This window comes from Antedon bifida, chromosome 5 (genome assembly GCF_963402885.1).
Source record: "Antedon bifida chromosome 5, ecAntBifi1.1, whole genome shotgun sequence".
Taxonomy (NCBI): Eukaryota; Metazoa; Echinodermata; class Crinoidea; order Comatulida; family Antedonidae; genus Antedon; species Antedon bifida.
The window spans coordinates 12,010,389-12,020,828 of NC_136230.1; the positions used below are offsets into that span (position 1 = coordinate 12,010,389).

At 34.5% G+C, this 10,440-nt stretch overlaps 1 pseudogene; it reads left to right on the forward strand.

The window, feature by feature from the left end:
• The first annotated feature begins 9,302 nt into the window (after positions 1-9,302).
• LOC144843329 (uncharacterized) lies at positions 9,303-10,440 on the forward strand (annotated as a pseudogene).

Here is a 10,440-nt window from a genome sequence, read left to right on the forward strand (position 1 = left end):
CAAGTTAACTTATAGTTACTGAATGGTTTATTTGTGTTTCTATGTCTTTACAGATTGAATAAATACACAGAAAGAAAATACACAACTAAACAAAACGAATAAGCACTAACAGTGAAATATTATATTAAATACATAGGCCTAATGGGATACATTTTGTATTTCATCCTACACAGAAATGCGAATATGCGTGTTTAATATAATTTGAATCACGTTTATCTAATCCTAACCTGTTTCACAGTTATATGCATTCACGTATAATGTACAGTAATATTTGCATTTACAATAATTATTGCCAATGTATTTTTAATGAAATGTAATCCAAATAGAACATCCACAAGAGTATAAACACCTACGGCCTACCTTAGTCTGAACATTCACATGAGATCCTGCCATAAGCAGAATGTTAACAATATCTGTACAACCTTGTCCTGCAGCACAATGCAACGGCCCATTTCCATTCTGAAATAAATAAAACACGTTTAGGTATTACTATCAACTCAAATTTGTTTCTAATTTGAATTTAAATTCTACCGTATTTAACTAGTTTAACTATTATTTAGTTAATCGTTCTCTGACAGATAAAAGCCAACACTGTTGTTGTTAGTTAGTTTATAATGTAATGTTCAATTATTTGTAAGAATATAATATATAATATGTAAAATATAACATATAATATATTATTATTATTATTATACATTATGGGATTTAGAAACAGGAGTGTTTACAAGTTACTACATTTTCTCAAATATAAATTTGGCTTTTAAACATGTACGGTATTTAAAATGTTTTCCAGCCGACGCTGAGTTGGATTGAATGAACAACCAACAGTGATGATGATCGAGCCGGACCACCAATTGTTTAAACAATTGGTATTAAAGTATGATTTTTTAACTTAGTTTAGCGCTTTCTCTCGAGCATTGCTGGAACACCAACACTACGTAAAAAATAAATTGGATTTTGATTGGTTGGTTTATGCTTGGACTGAAGACAAAACATTAAATTTAATTTGTTTTGTTATTATAATTTATAGTTTTACTTATACAATAATTGAAGAAGTCGTCGCTTTGTGAGAATTCAAGAAGTAGCAGTGCGTACTATTTTGTTATCAAATTATGATGACGTAATTTGTGAAACTTTTGTTATCGTTAAAGTTGTAAACGCAGTGTTGACACATATTTCACTGCTATTCGTGTCAATCGTTAAAATGTCAGTAATCTAAAATGCGTCGACATAAAGACCAGTTACCCCTTTTCATACCAAATCGTTGAATCTGCATAACTCAAAGCAACTCAACATCGACTGGAAATCAGGCATTACTCTCGATATTAATATGGAATAATAGGTATTATACTGTTTAATGGACGAGGGAAACATTCACTTAAGACGTGTAAATATATAAGGCATTTATCATTTATTCAGTTTTATAAGCTACACTAGTAATTTTGTTTTGTTGAAATAAAAATAAGTACAATAATTTCGACAAAAAAGTATTTTCGTACATTCAGTTTCTTAATAACTGTTACGGGCCTATTTATAAGAGAGATAATAGACCGGTAACGTCTTCTGCTACGTACACCTTAAACATAGGATGGATCTTTTTTTTTCATTTTGGAGGAGATGGTAAAAACAGTCCGTCTTCAATTTTCAGGAAGGCATCTCAGATTTGGAATAAGAAAAAACAAACATATCCATCTAAGATAGTGCACTGTTTTACGCCGATGATGCAAAATGTTAAGATTACCCTTAATGATGTATATCAGTAACCTTTTTGAAAAAGGAATACATTAAATTGCAAGAACCAACACAAAGCTTTACTGGAATTTCATCAAATCCACAACACATAATAGTGTCTGGAGTCGGCTTATTAACCTTGACTGATAGATGTGTATAACGCAAAAGCGAAAGCTGACATTTTTACAAACATGTTTATAACACAAATATGAAAAAAAAAGTATTCCTGAACCATCCCCGTTAATGTACCAAAACACTCGCACCGACTAAAAATGTTTCAGAAATCGCTGTGTACAGGATGTCTCCCAAATGAATGGCTAAAATGCTAATGTTTCCCCTCTTTTATAAGAAGGGCGAATTTAGAAAACTATATAGATCTGTCCCATTGAATTCTTGTGAAATACTTGAACGTATCATCATATTATTAATTTTGACAAACATTTATCTTGATATATTATGTTCAAAATGGTTTTACACTCTTGATACACTCTGAACAGCAGCATTACTTTATGATCTTGTTAACATTCTAAATTGGAAATGACAAATAAACTTTATTATTAAACTTTTGGCCATTGGTTTAGTCCCTCATATTTCATCATTGGATTGTTTCTTACTAAGTATGGAACGCGGAGAGTGCCACTTTCGGCGACCTTTTAATGTGCCGCAATAGCATTTAGCAGCGACTTTGTTATTGAGAGGTAGCTACACCATCCGGCGACTTGTGCATACGGCATAGGCCTACAATTATTTAATTAATTTAAAAACTATACTTTAAACATTAAGAATGCAAAAATATACATACAATTTTCATACTAAACCGTTATCATTGTGATAGTAGTAGCCACTCAACAGCTTAAACAATTAATGTTCCAATTTGTTTAACTGTCCGGATGAATTGGAGTAAAACATTGTTTGAGTTCAATTCAAAATGAATAAAAATACTAAATAAAATAAAGGCACATCAACTAGGTCTCTATAAGTATAAATAGCCATTTCATAGGCTATATTTAAAATAATATAATACTATTAATTTATATTAGGCCTAGGCTAGTAGGCCTAATCAAATTTCTCTATTGGCTCGTCTCTCTATCGGGTTGTCTTTGGTTAGCCTATTTCCTGTTCAGAGTCTAGATACTTTTAATAATCAACTAACACTCAAAGCGCTCTGATCTTTACGAAATAGCGCTATATAAATGTCGCATTATATATTGGCCATTTTTCGTGAGTACAGTAGGCTTCTATGCTAGAGAGTAGGTCCTCTTAGAAAAAAAAAACCCTTACAATTATATTCTATTTCAAATTGACATAAAGATGTCCTAAGTTAATTTCTTCTAGAATTTCAATGCAATGTTTTGTTCATTTTGAAGATGCTTTCGTAAAGGATGCATACACAAGACTGGGACGAAAGAAATAAATTACCAATAAAACACTGTAAGAAGAGAGGTATTCAGTCGGAAAGCCGCGTTGGTAACGCATCACTGATTTCATTCATTGTGAGGGCGCGCTTCGTGGAAAATGTTGGAATTTTTGCTATTTTAGTACACTTAGAAAATGGTATAATTTTGATATTAAATGAAATCAATAAACGTATTTCAATAGTTGAACTACAAGCGTAAATAATGATAAAAACTGTGATCTAAATTCCACAGATTTTTTGTTTCAAGAAATATCATTATTTTATGTATAAACTTTTTTACTTTAATTTTTTTTTAAATGATGGTAAAAAATCATTAAATTTCATATTTTCTAGATAAGGTTTCAAAGCGAATTTAAAATCCTTTCAAGATAAACTATTAAGCTATCTATTAAAATAAAAATCTAATTTTAAGCTTTCTTGGGATGCAACTCCCACTAATCAAACCAAACCTACTACATTTCTGTTCTGTTTCGATCGAAAAATCGCCATTTTGAAACTTTGTTTACGTTTTACGAAGCTGGTACGAATCGTCCCGGACCGAATCGTGTCTGTGTTCAATACGGTTTTCATGCATGCGTATTACGTCATAGGCCTAAGATTTCAATTTTCTCCCCGATTATTGTTCTATTTGGTTTCTGAGCTAGGAAAGGCTACCTACTATAATTACTTACTTGATTTCTAGCCTAGCTAGGCCTAAAAATAGTATTTTCTAGGCCTAGCTAGGCTGAGTAATTCTGATATATAAATACTAATATTAGATAGGTAGGCCTACCCTAGTGAGTGTTAATAATAGTAGCTAGGTATTCTATAGTCTAGGCTGGTGGTAGGTCTATCCCAGCTCTGCTCATATACCAAGCAAGAAGAAGCCTGAAGGAGAAACTAGGCCCAGAACAAATAAAAAACTGTTAAAAAAACAATAAATGGAAAAACAAAAAAAAATAACCCATTTTCAATTTATATATGGTGAATGTTTTATAAAATCGGGCATGTTTGTTTCAGAGACTCAAACGTGTATTTTTATATGGTCATGTTTTTAAAAAAGATAATTATGGGCCCAGCTGAAACCAAGATATAAAAATATAAGTCCATCATTTACTTGAGTATTGTTACAGTGATTGGTTGGTACTCAGTATTTCAGTATCTGGCAGTAAATGTCACACTTGTATATAAATATTACTTTATTAGATACAACTTGCATTTCACACAAGCAACCAATTTTTTTTTACGTATACAGAATGTGAAAAAGCAGTTTTTAATACAAAAATCTTTCAAACAATACTGATATAAATAGTAAATACTACTACTGTATATAAAAACTTGCTTTTATTTAAATAGCACCTTGTTCATCAAACATAACAAACTAGCTAGGCCTATATCATATTAACTTACGTGAGTCTTACGGTTGTACTGATTTTATTATTGTTTTATATGTTTATATTGTATGTATCTGTGTGACTCTGGTTAATAAAGTAAATCAATCAATCAATTGCAACTTAATTTATATCTTATCATTGACTGATCTGAAACGCTTCTAAAACTTGAATGCGTATGAATGTATATGTTATATTATTATTAGCGAATAAAATGAAAAACTATCAGCTGCAGCAATGATATTGAAATCGAGAAAACCATTACAGCTTCCACCGTCCAACCTCATATTGAAGAACGAGACAGAAAATCGTCGAGTCTTGATACCAACAAAAAACCTAAAATGAAAATGAATAGCTGAAATGTAATGAATGAAACTATTTAAATAATTGTCACTATGATATGAACAAAACATTGCATCGTTATACAGTATAATTATTCAACAACCTGAAAACATTTTCAGATATAGGCCTACCATGAAAAAGCAGCAAATACAAAATTTCCTTATGTCTGTTTATTGTAATAATTATTAATATTATAAATAAATTGTACCCCTCAGTTGTCAATAATTTTACTATAAATAAATATTTAACTATATAGAATAGGTAGGCCTATACCTGTATCAGGCTGCGATTTGCTTAATTATCTTTTTAAAACTTCCCAATGCATCTTCAATATAGAGTAGGATTGTAACGATACTTTAATAATACTAAATTGTAACTAAAGTATTTAAATTATTAACAGAACATGTTACTAGGCCTAGGCCGATATAATACGACAACGATCCACCAGGTCGTGCATATACTCACCTACAACAACCACAATCAACACACCATGCACCACACACGACGGAACTAGTGCCGCGAGACGTAACAATATATGACATGAGGACCTTTTTTAAAATGTTCGCTATAGGAAGCTTAAATAGGGTTTCAAGCCAATTTTAACGTAAAACAGACTATTGATACTTACTCTATCCATATACGTCGGTTTTTTGGTAATTCACTGTATGGGATGCAAATCCCACTAATGGAAAATTTGTAAACAAACACCTGTTAGAAAACTTCAGTTTTGACGGACGCACACGAACTTTGGAAAGAAATTGTCGCTGACAACAAATCCAACAAATTATTCAGAAAATTAGGTGACCTGCGACATCTTAAACATATAAGGAACTGATCTTACCATATATGGTTAATTTTTCGCCAACTAATGTTTATTAAACAGCTATTAAATGACGTATACTTTATGCTAATGTTTTCGCGCGAAACGTTGATGCTTCTGTGCCGAGAGAGGGCTTCTAAAATTTATGACGTCATGCGAAGTCGAAAATTCAGCGATAACGGTCATATTTCCCAACGCGGCTCTCCGACTGTATTGGAGGTTATTCAACCGAAACAAAGTCACCACATGAAAGAAAATTGTAACCGAATGTTGAAGTCGCCAAGTAACCGCTATAAAAAGTTGCAGTCGAATGGTAAAGTCGCAGAGTCGCCGCATGAAAAAGTAGCCTCTGAATTCTGAAGTCTCCTAGCCGCAGAAAAAAGTCGCCGCTAAGTAATACCACAAAGTATCCGAAATGTTAAGGTTGCCGAAAAAAATAGCAGTCTCTGGCGTTCCATACATTCCAGTCTCTTTTCCAAGCTTCAATTCCGTCAGGATTTTTGTCTAACAGAAATGCGATCCAAAAATATGAGTTTTTTAAATGATTGAATGATATTTTGTTGTAAATCTGTGACTGCAGTTGGTAAACAAATGTTTAGTCAACCATTAGCCTTTTGTGATTTTATGGATTTTAGCACCGCGACCTATGACTGCAGTTGATACAAAATCTTGCTCATTGTTTTATTTTGGCATTTAAGCCTATATTATCCTACTAGGCCTAGAAGAATAGGAGTTAGGCCATATTATATTATATAGGCTAGGTACTTTGTTAACGTCTGAGTTTGGTATGGTAAATACACATGATATCTATTTAAATTATATTGATGGAGTAGGGAACGAGCGTTTACCTCGACAATAAGCAATTCAAATTGGAATATTTTAAATGTGAACGTACCGCCCCAAATTCATCAAATGTGCCATGAAAAGGATAGTAATCGGTGATACAATACAAAACACACATTTGGTTTTGATTAAATTTAATTCAATAGTTTAGACTCATTTTATGACAAGTTTCTCTTTCGGATGTAATTTCCAGGGTTCGAATTATTTTCGATTATTAAATCAACGTGTCTGTTCATGTAGTCGACATGTATACTGTTGTACATAGCCTTGTCTACACTTATTTATTTACGCCGAAACTTCACTACTGTTCTCATTTGGAACTCCCCTATTCAGGGAACGAGAACTCTGACTGCCAAAAGAAACAATATCACAAAAGTAAACAAAACAATTACTAAATAATTGTATTCATCATTATTAATACAAAACTTTGGTACTTTCTCTGGTTCGAAATGTATTATTGGCTAATCGTTGGTTAGTCTAAATTTTCAATTCTTCTAAATGTATTCAGTTAGTCCAGATCAATTATTAAGGAGACAATTGCGGTTTTAAGGGGACAATAACCAATTTTCGAAAGGTGAGGTTTCAAAGGTGACCTCTTAATAGGTGTTCCTTGTATTCTAAAACCATCTGTGGGCACGACCTAGATGGTACGCGAGCGAATTGAGCGTAACAATGCATCTAGTATAATTAAATATCGTCAACAAAATGATAATGTTACTAATAGACAAGGGCTGGCCAATATAAACATATACATAACCACCAAGTATAATTGTTATTATTGTTACTCACTCTACCCAAAGACAATTCCTAAACTAATCGGATAGAACAAACGACAAGAATTGCACCAAACGTTGCCACTTTTAAGAATAAATATCATTGTACACCATTAACAATTAATTTCGTAAAAGCATACTGTTCTAATAATTGATCTTTTTTTATTGTTTGCTCTTTTTGGAAGTCAACTGATACTGACACAGATACATGTAACTTGCATTATCACATTGTTGTGACGTCTATAGTCTTCTGTGGTACACAATACGTATTTGCATATTTTCCACCTGTGGCTTGGTTTAAATAGACGAGGTATTTGTAAAGTGCACAACGAATGAATAAAGTGAACGGTACCCAGTAAGATGTGTTTTATGTTGATTTTAGGAATCTGATTTTGAAATACATTATGGTGTTTGTTATTACAGTAACAGTTGACGCTGTTTACTTACTAGTGATGAGAGGTGGTATTGTTCGTCTGGCCATGATTGTTTTCGCCGGATGGATTGATTAGTTTCGTGGGGACTCGACGTCGTTGGATATATATGTATTCAGAACTGATTGAGATTGTATTCAGAACTGTTGGTGCTGGAATTCAGAACTGTTTGGTTTTGGATTCAGAACTATTGGTACTGGGATTCAGAACTGGTAGTGCTGGGATTCAGAACTGTTGGTGCTGGGATTCAGAACTGTTGGTGCTGGGATTCAGAACTATTGGTACTGGGATTCAGAACTGGTAGTGCTGGGATTCAGAACTGTTGGTGCTGGGATTCAGAACTGTTGGTGCTGGGATTCAGAACTGTTGGTGCTGGGATTCAGAACTGGTAGTGCTGGGATTCAGAACTGGTAGTGCTGGGATTCAGAACTGTTGGTGCTGGGATTCAGAACTGGTAGTGCTGGGATTCAGAACTGTTGGTGCTGGGATTCAGAACTGTTGGTGCTGGGATTCAGAACTGGTAGTGCTGGGATTCAGAACTGGTAGTGCTGGGATTCAGAACTGTTGGTGCTGGGATTCAGAACTGGTAGTGCTGGGATTCAGAACTGGTAGTGCTGGGATTCAGAACTGTTGGTGCTGGGATTCAGAACTGTTGGTGCTGGGATTCAGAACTGGTAGTGCTGGGATTCAGAACTGGTAGTGCTGGGATTCAGAACTGTTGGTGCTGGGATTCAGAACTGGTAGTGCTGGGATTCAGAACTGTTGGTGCTGGGATTCAGAACTGTTGGTGCTGGGATTCAGAACTGTTGGTACTGGGATTCAGAACTGTTGGTGCTGGGATTCAGAACTGTTGGTACTGGGATTCAGAACTGTTGGTGCTGGGATTCAGAACTGGTAGTGCTAAGATTCAGAACTGTTTGATTTTGGAGTCGGAACTGGTAGTGCTGGGATTCAGAACTGTTTGATTTTGGATTCAGAATTGGTAGTGCCGGGATTCAGAACTGTTGGTGGCGGGATTCAGAAATGATTGCTGTTTGAGGCGGATATTTTCGTGTGCTGGTTTGGAAATGTATTGATTGGAAACGGCAGTAGTTGTGTGGTTGTATATCTTATGTTAATTATATTTCTATTTATTTATCTTAGTTTAATAATAGGATAGGTTCTAAATAATAATAATTGTATTATCAGATTTGAAGTTTGAATGTGAAATTGGCAACATGGCATTTAAATATGATATGGGTGGGTCTGTGTTGAAATATTCAGGGGATGCGAATGATGCTTCATTGCGGGATTATACAGAACCTAAAGCCATTTTTAGCGTTGAACATAAGAATTATATAACTAAAATACGCGACTTGTTAAAAGCACATTTTGAGAATCAATCGTGGACATGGGGTATTGAATCGCAGTTGTTAACTAGGAAACAATTACAATCAGAAACCATTAATTAATATGCGTCGGATATTATGTCATGACGTAAGCAGATAAAGAAATCAGATTCTGAGCTCCTGTCTATTTTATGAGAGGGTTATTGCCGAACATTCGGGTATTTTTTTTCTAAAGAACCTCAGTATTTTCGAAATGCTTTAGATGCAGCTCGGCTAGCCATATTTGTCCAGCGTACTGTGGATGAACCTTCCTCTGGTACTTTTATAAATAACCATCCCAAGTCCCGTGTTAATAATGAAAATACAACGCTAGATACGATCGCGGGGATGGTTGCGAAAGTTTCTAATATATTAGACAGCATTGAATCGTCTAGTCGGGTTCAATGGGTGATTCCTCCTTTTAATAGTAATTTCGATGATAGGAAAAATGTCTCCTGTGGTATTCTGGTCATGGACGATTTGAGAGCCAAGATAGCGAAAAATAAAATAAATAAATACCAGCGCATATCACTCTCAATACAGGAGAGATCCAATGCTGTTATCTTAGAGTGCATTTCGCATTATGTAAATGAATATCATAATGATTGGGTTAAATATTTACCGGCGATACAGTTCGCTTATCGTACAGCTCCGGCTACAAACTCTGTTGGTTATAGTCATTTTTACCTTTAATATGGCAGGGAAGCCAGGTTTCCGGTCGATGTGACATTATTAAAACAATGCCACTATCCCGAAAAAACATTACGAGATCATAATTATGCATGTGTTAATAAGTCAGTTGGAGATATTTAGAGCTGTTTCTAAGAATCAAGCGAAAACGAAGGAGCGATATGACGAACGCGTCCGCGAGGTAACATATAAGTGGGCGATTCGATTTGGGTGTATATACCTTCGTTACAGAAAGGTTTATCGCGTAAATTAATGAAATTTTGGTCTGGCCCTTATCTGTGTGGCCTTTTAATTTTTGTGTTTGGAACTTTGTTCTGAAAGCACCGGTTCATGTGAACCGGATGAAATTTGCATATAATCGATATGCACGACCCACTAATAAGGAGGAGGACTCATTTGGGCCGTTGATGGCCACTCGTAATTTAAAACGGTACGGAAATACCATTTAACTTTTCCTGGCATTCCTGAAAGTGAGCAAGAGTTTGGAATCAATTATAAGAGGACGTTATTGTCAAAATTGTTTGGAATACCTGATTAAATGGAAAGGTTTTCCACACTCTCGGAATAAATGGGAAGCCGTGCAGAATCTGAATTCCACTGCCCTTGAGTACATAGAGAATAATCCTGTAAGGATTACGGGGAAATGTAAAGTTTGA